Source organism: Hypanus sabinus, chromosome 10 (genome assembly GCF_030144855.1).
Source record: "Hypanus sabinus isolate sHypSab1 chromosome 10, sHypSab1.hap1, whole genome shotgun sequence".
In the NCBI taxonomy this organism is placed as follows: domain Eukaryota; kingdom Metazoa; phylum Chordata; class Chondrichthyes; order Myliobatiformes; family Dasyatidae; genus Hypanus; species Hypanus sabinus.
Window position 1 is genome coordinate 29,198,395 of NC_082715.1, and position 6,507 is coordinate 29,204,901.

Sequence of the window (6,507 nt, forward strand, 5' to 3'; positions counted from 1 at the left end):
ATACAGTGCATTATTGGTTCTGCTTAATCATTGCTATAAATGTTTTACAAGAAATACTGGTACAAATATTCATCATTAAAGAGTATTGAATTTATTTCTCTTTATAGCAATGGAAAGAAAAGAATTGGCAGAAGAAAAAGGTCCAGTACTAATCATGTAAATATTCAACAAATTTTCATTTAGGTCATTGTACATAAAAGTGAAGTGATGGAAATTATCCAAGACGTAACCATGATTACAAATGGGCATGGTGAAGTTGTGATGTTTTAAGTATTTTCTACTGATGTACATTGTACAATGTTTAACCATCCTCAATGCTGTCTTACTCCTCCATAAATCAGACTTTTCAAGCTCAGTTAAGCAGACTGGAAAGCAGATTTCAACTTTGACAGGCTTTTAGGGTCAATTCTTGTTCAAGTTCTTTATAGTGAGGTCCAGAGTTAGTCCAGAATGCACAGATTTTGGCATCATGCTGGTGCATACACCACGGCATGGATTGTTGTCCGATTTGGAACAAACTTAATGTTGTCTCATTAAGTAACAATTATTGAATGAGGAATTACACAGGTCAGGTTTCCACAGCAGTTTTGCAAGTTTACTCAGTGTGTGGCCAGGACTTTGCTTTTAATATTACTTTAACCTTTTTTTAAAAAAAAAGCAGATTAAAAATGTAAGGAACACACACAAAATGCTGGTGGAACGCAGCAGGCCAGGCAGCATTTTGTGTGTGTTGCTTGAATTTCCAACATCTGCAGATTTCCTCGTGTTTGCCCCTTAAAAATCTAAGGCATTTGTTTTATGAAAGCAAATATTTAGTCAATGGCCTGCGTTGAATTTACTGCTCTCCGCGTGGACAACTTTGATCTCTAAACTGGTTCCTTTGTTAGAGTGGAATAATTCGGCCAAAGCTCTACTTTTGGTAACAAGGGCTTGGGTAGGGAGTTCTAAGAGTGATAGAATTATACAGCACAGAATCAAACCCTTTGGTCCAACTTGCCCATCGAATACCCAATGACAGTAGTCAGTCTGTGGCCTTCTATGTCTTAACAAGTGATGTATGAATGTTGTAAGAGTCTCTGTCTCTCATCAGTTCTAATGCTGGTAACCTGAAATGCATTCTTTTTTTCCAGTTACCTATTAAAACTTTGCTCCCAAGATACAATATTTACAGAACTAACTTACATTCTTACTGCCTGTTATGCTGCTGGCACTTAGGGCAGCAATGATGGTCCTTCATCTCTGTCTTTAGACACTCAGATGTGGAAGGATTCCTCATTGTTGTTTCCATAACAATTTTGTTTTACTCGTCAGTGGCTGTTAGCCCTGAGATGAACTCTGAACTTGGAGGACTGATAGACAATAGACAATAGGTGCAGAAGTAGACCATTCGGCCCCTTGAGTCTGCACCGCCATTCTGAGATCATGGCTGATCATTCACTATCAATACCCAGTCCCTGCCTTGTCCCCATATCCCTTGATTCCCCTATCCATCAGATATCTATCTAGCTCCTTCTTGAAAGCATCCAGAGAATTGGCCTCCACCATCTTCCGAGGCAGTGCATTCCACACCTCCACAACTCTCTGGGAGAAGAAGTTTTTCCTCAACTCTGTTTTAAATAACTGACCTCTTATTCTCAATCCATGCCCTCTGGTACTGGACTCTCCCAACATCTGGAACATATTTCCTGCCTCAATCCTATCAAATCCTTTAATTATCTTAAACGTTTCAATCAGATCCCCTCTCAATCTCCTCAATTCCAGCGTGTACAAGCCCAATCTCTCCAATCTCTCTGCGTAAGACAGCCCTGCCATCCCGGGAATCAACCTAGTGAATCTACGCTGCACTTCCTCAATTGCCAGAATGTCCTTCCTTAAACCTGGAGACCAAAACTGTACACAATATTCCAGGTGTGGTCTCACCAGGGCCCTGTACAAATGATGAACCACTCTTAGTCTGGCCTCAAACAACACACACAAAATGCTGGTGGAACACAGCAGGCCAGGCAGCATCTATAAGGAGAAGCACTGTCAACGATTCGGGCTGAGACCCTTCGTCAGGACTAATTGAAAGGAAAGATAGTAAGAGATTTGAAAGCAGTGGGGGGAGGGGGAAATGCGAAATGATAAAAGACCAGAGGGGGTGGGATGAAGCTAAGAGCTGGAAAGGTGATTGGCAAAAGTGATACAGAGCTGGAGAAGGGAAAGGATCATGGAATGGGAGGCCTTGGGAGAAAGAAGTGGGGGTGGGGGATGCACCAGAGGGAGATGGAGAACAGGCAAACAACTAAATATGTCAGGGATGGGGTAAGAAGGGGAGGAGGGGCATTAATGGAAGTTAGAGAAGTCAATGTTCATGCCATCCGTTTGGAGGCTACCCAGCCGGTATATTAGGTGTTGTTCTTCCAACCTGAGTTTGGATTCATTTTGATAGTAGAGGAGGCCATGGATAGACATATCGTAATGGGACGTGGAATTTAAATGTGTGGCCACTGGGAGATCCTGCTTTCTCTGGCAGACTGAGCGTAGGTGTTCAGCAAAACGGTCTCCCAGTCTGCGTCAGGTCTCACCAATATATAAAATGCCACACTGGGAGCACCGGATGCAGTATACCGCACCAGCCGACTCACAGGTGAAGTGTTGCCTCACCTGGAAGGACCGTCTGGACCCCTGAATGGTGGTGAGGGAGGAAGTGTAAGGGCAGGTGTAGCACTTGTTCCGCTTACAAGGATAAGTGCCAGGAAGGAGATCAGTGGGAAGGGATGGGGGGGGGGGGGGAGACGAGTGGACAAGGGAGTCGCGTAGGGAGCGATCCCTGCAGAAAGCAGAAGGGGGGTAGAGGGAAAGAGGTGCTTAGTAGTAGGATCCCGTTGGAGGTGGCGGAAGTTACGGAGAATTTTACGTTGGACTTGGAGACTGGTGGGGTGGTAGGTGAGGACAAGGGGAGTGGGGTGGCGGGCGGATTGGGTGAGGGCAGATGTGCGAGATGGGAGAGATGCGTTTCAGAGCAGAGTTGATGGTGGAAGAAGGGAAGCCCCTTTGTTTAAAAAAGGAAGACATCTCCTTTGTCCTGGAATGAAAAGCCTCATCCTGAGAGCACATGCGGTGGAGACGGAGGAATTGTGAGAAGGGGTAGCATTTTTGCAAGAGACAGGGTGGGAAGAGGGATAGCCCAGGTAGAGGTGAGAGTCTGTAGACTTATAGCAGATATCAGTCGATAAGCCGTCTCCAGAGATGGAGACAGAAAGATCAAGAAAAGGGAGGGAGGTGTCGGAAATGGACCAGGTAAATTTGAGGGCAGGGTGAAAGTTGGAGGCAAAGGATTTCCTCATCTTTGCTTAGTCTGGCCTCTACCCTTTGACCTGTTTGGCATGAGTGATCCAACCAGGAGCCAAAGCATATAGCACTAATTCCAGCCAACAAAGCTCCCTGAGTCATTGAGGTATGCAAGCCTTCAAATGACAATAAGGTTGTGGTCCTCTTGGAGGTTACAGAAATAAGTGAACACTATATTGAGAACAAATATAAATCTGTGTATAGTACAGTAGAATGAATCGTGAGAATTGACTGTACTGTCAATGTTTATTACATTCACTTTACATTGATTTTACTTATTGACAGCATATCACTTATTTAACAAGTTACATCACATCCATTACAATTGTTTTCTGTATTCACAAGTATCATTAAAGTAGAATAGTAAGGCATGAAGAGGAACAGAATACATTGACAGGTGTCCACTACGATGACTTTTTACAAAAGTTTTCTCTATTTATAACCCATAGCTGTTTAACAGGTCCCCTAACATGAAAAATTATTTTAAACAAGTGTATATTTCAATACTTAAGATATTATTAAAGGGACTTTGAAGTATAAAAGCAACAACATGCTTCCATCTGCCACAAAAATGCTTTTCACAAGTGTATTTTGAACCTTGTTAATTAACTGTAACAGTTTAAAATTGCTATAATACATCAAACATAGAATGACATTGTGCAGATCATGATGCCAATTTGTACTAAATGTCCTCCTGCTGTACCTACTTCATATTCCTACATTCCATTCATATTCATGCATCCATTTAAATCCAGCAAACTGCCATCTTCAGCTAACACCCCAGTAACCTGTCCTATGCATAAAAAAAACTTGCCCCTCATGTCAACTTTAAATTCACCCCAAACAATTAACCTTAAAATTATATCCTCTGGTGTTTGGCATTTCTACACTACTTCTGACTGTCTACCCTATCAATATCTACTTCTATCAGATCTCCCCTCAGTACTCAAGAGTATTTAAACATAATCATATTGTTAAATTTATATAAATCAGCTATTAATAAAATTTAAATTTCTTTCTTCTGTGGCTTCAGTTATCAGAATTCAATGGGTTGATACAGTCGTACCATAATTATTAATTTGTTATTTTCCATTAATGTAGTTCATCCATACCGAATATCTAAGCTCAACTTTTGGATGGCTTATCGGAACAGAGTCAATGGGCTGAATTACTGATCCTGCTCCTATATCTTATAGTCTTCAGCAGGTGAATGAGATTGTTCAGAAAATTCAAATTAATAAATAATTGTATTGCAGTGAAGCAGAGTGCAAGATAAAAGCAGAACTGAAATCTATTCATATGCATATGACCACTAATTTGGATCCATAATTACCTATTACTAGCACCCTCAAGCTGCGAGTATAAGACCATAAAACATAGGAGCAGAATTGGGCCATTTGGCCCATTGAGTCTGCTTTGCCATTTAGTCTTGCAGGATTTATTTTCCCACTTAACCCCATTGCCCTTCTTGTCCCTGTAACCTTTGATGCCCTTACTAATCAAGAACCTATCAACATTTGCCTTAAATGTACCCAATCATTTGCCCTCCACAGCCATCTGCGACAATGAATTCCACAGATTCATCATTGTCCAAATAAAGAAATTTCTCCTTATCTTTGATTCCCAGGATGTTCTCCTTTATATCATGCACTGAAACAAAAGCACTAAACTAACATTTATCTGTGAATTTTTTCAAAGGGAAAGAGAAATGTCATGTAATAGAAAGACTCAACAGAATACAACTCAATGTAATTGTTGCACTACCCATTAATTCAAACATAAGACCATAAGATGAGGGAGCAGAATTAGGTCATTCAGTCTATCAAATCTTTTCCGCCATTCTATCATGACTGATTTATTATCCCCCTCAACCTCATTCTCCTGCCTTCTCCCCATAACCTTTGATGCTGTAACTAATCAAGAATCTATCAACCTTCGCTTTAAATATACACAGTGACTTGGCCTTCACCACCATCTGTGGCAATGAATTTCACAGATTCACCACCCTCTGACTACAGGAATTCTTTCTCATCTCTGTTCTATTGTGACATCCTTGTATTCTGAGCCTGTGCCCTCTGGTCCGAAAATCCTCCACGAAAGGAAACATTCTCTCCATATCCACTCTATCTAGATCTATCAGTATTCAATAATATGAGCAATATTCTACAATTTCAAATTAACAGCCAGGAAGTTAGGAAATTCATGTGATCTGCCATTCAATTGAATCTTGCTCTGAGTAATCCTGTGCTTTTAGAAAAGTACAAAACCCAAGAAGCCATGAGAATTTCAGTAGATCCATTATAGGAGATAAAGAATATACCTGAGATTGCACTGGCTGTTGGGGAGAGGTAGGGGGAGTGACCTGTAATCAGATAAAATAAGCAGTACACAAATATAGCTATCTAAAATGAAAATAATAAACAAAAGAAACTCTGCAGATGCTTGAAATCCAAAGCAGAAGTTCTGAAGAACAGTCATGGCCTGAAATTTCAACTGTTTGTTGATTTCCATGGATATTGCCTAACCTGCTGAGTTCCTTCAGCATGTTGTGTGTTTTATCTAAAGTGAAATCTGAATATTGTCTACAAAAACAAATTACCCAGTTTTAATAATCTATGTGAGTGAATAATTTAATTAATGGCAAAATCTTATGCCAATCCATACAATAGTTAATTGTTTTTTAATATCCACAATGTTCTTATTCTTCACATTAATATTAATTATTGCCCTAGAATACAAAGAAAAAATTGATTATCCTTTTGATAATATTAATTACATGCCAAACATTCTCTACAGTTTTGAAACTTCTGTCATAAATCATCTTTTCTTCTTAATTCACTGCTGAAATGGGTTTTGTTAAGATAGTAATGAATTTTCCACTGCATCTGAAGAGTCAGTTTTATCTTCCGAGCTCCAGCAGTTAACTCAGAGTAGAATACCTCATGAATGTGTCCTTGCTATCTGAATGCAAGTGACCTGAAATATTGAGCTTCTCTGAAAGAGCAAGAGGAAATTATATGGTTAAAGTTAAGCAGTAATGCCATATTAATGCACATCTTTTTACTGGTTCATCTGCTGTTTTACTTCTGTACTGAATGAAAGATCAGTTTTAACAACAGATTGTACTTCTAGTGCAATTTCTCTTCAAATGAAACACTGTGATTAGAATCTGAT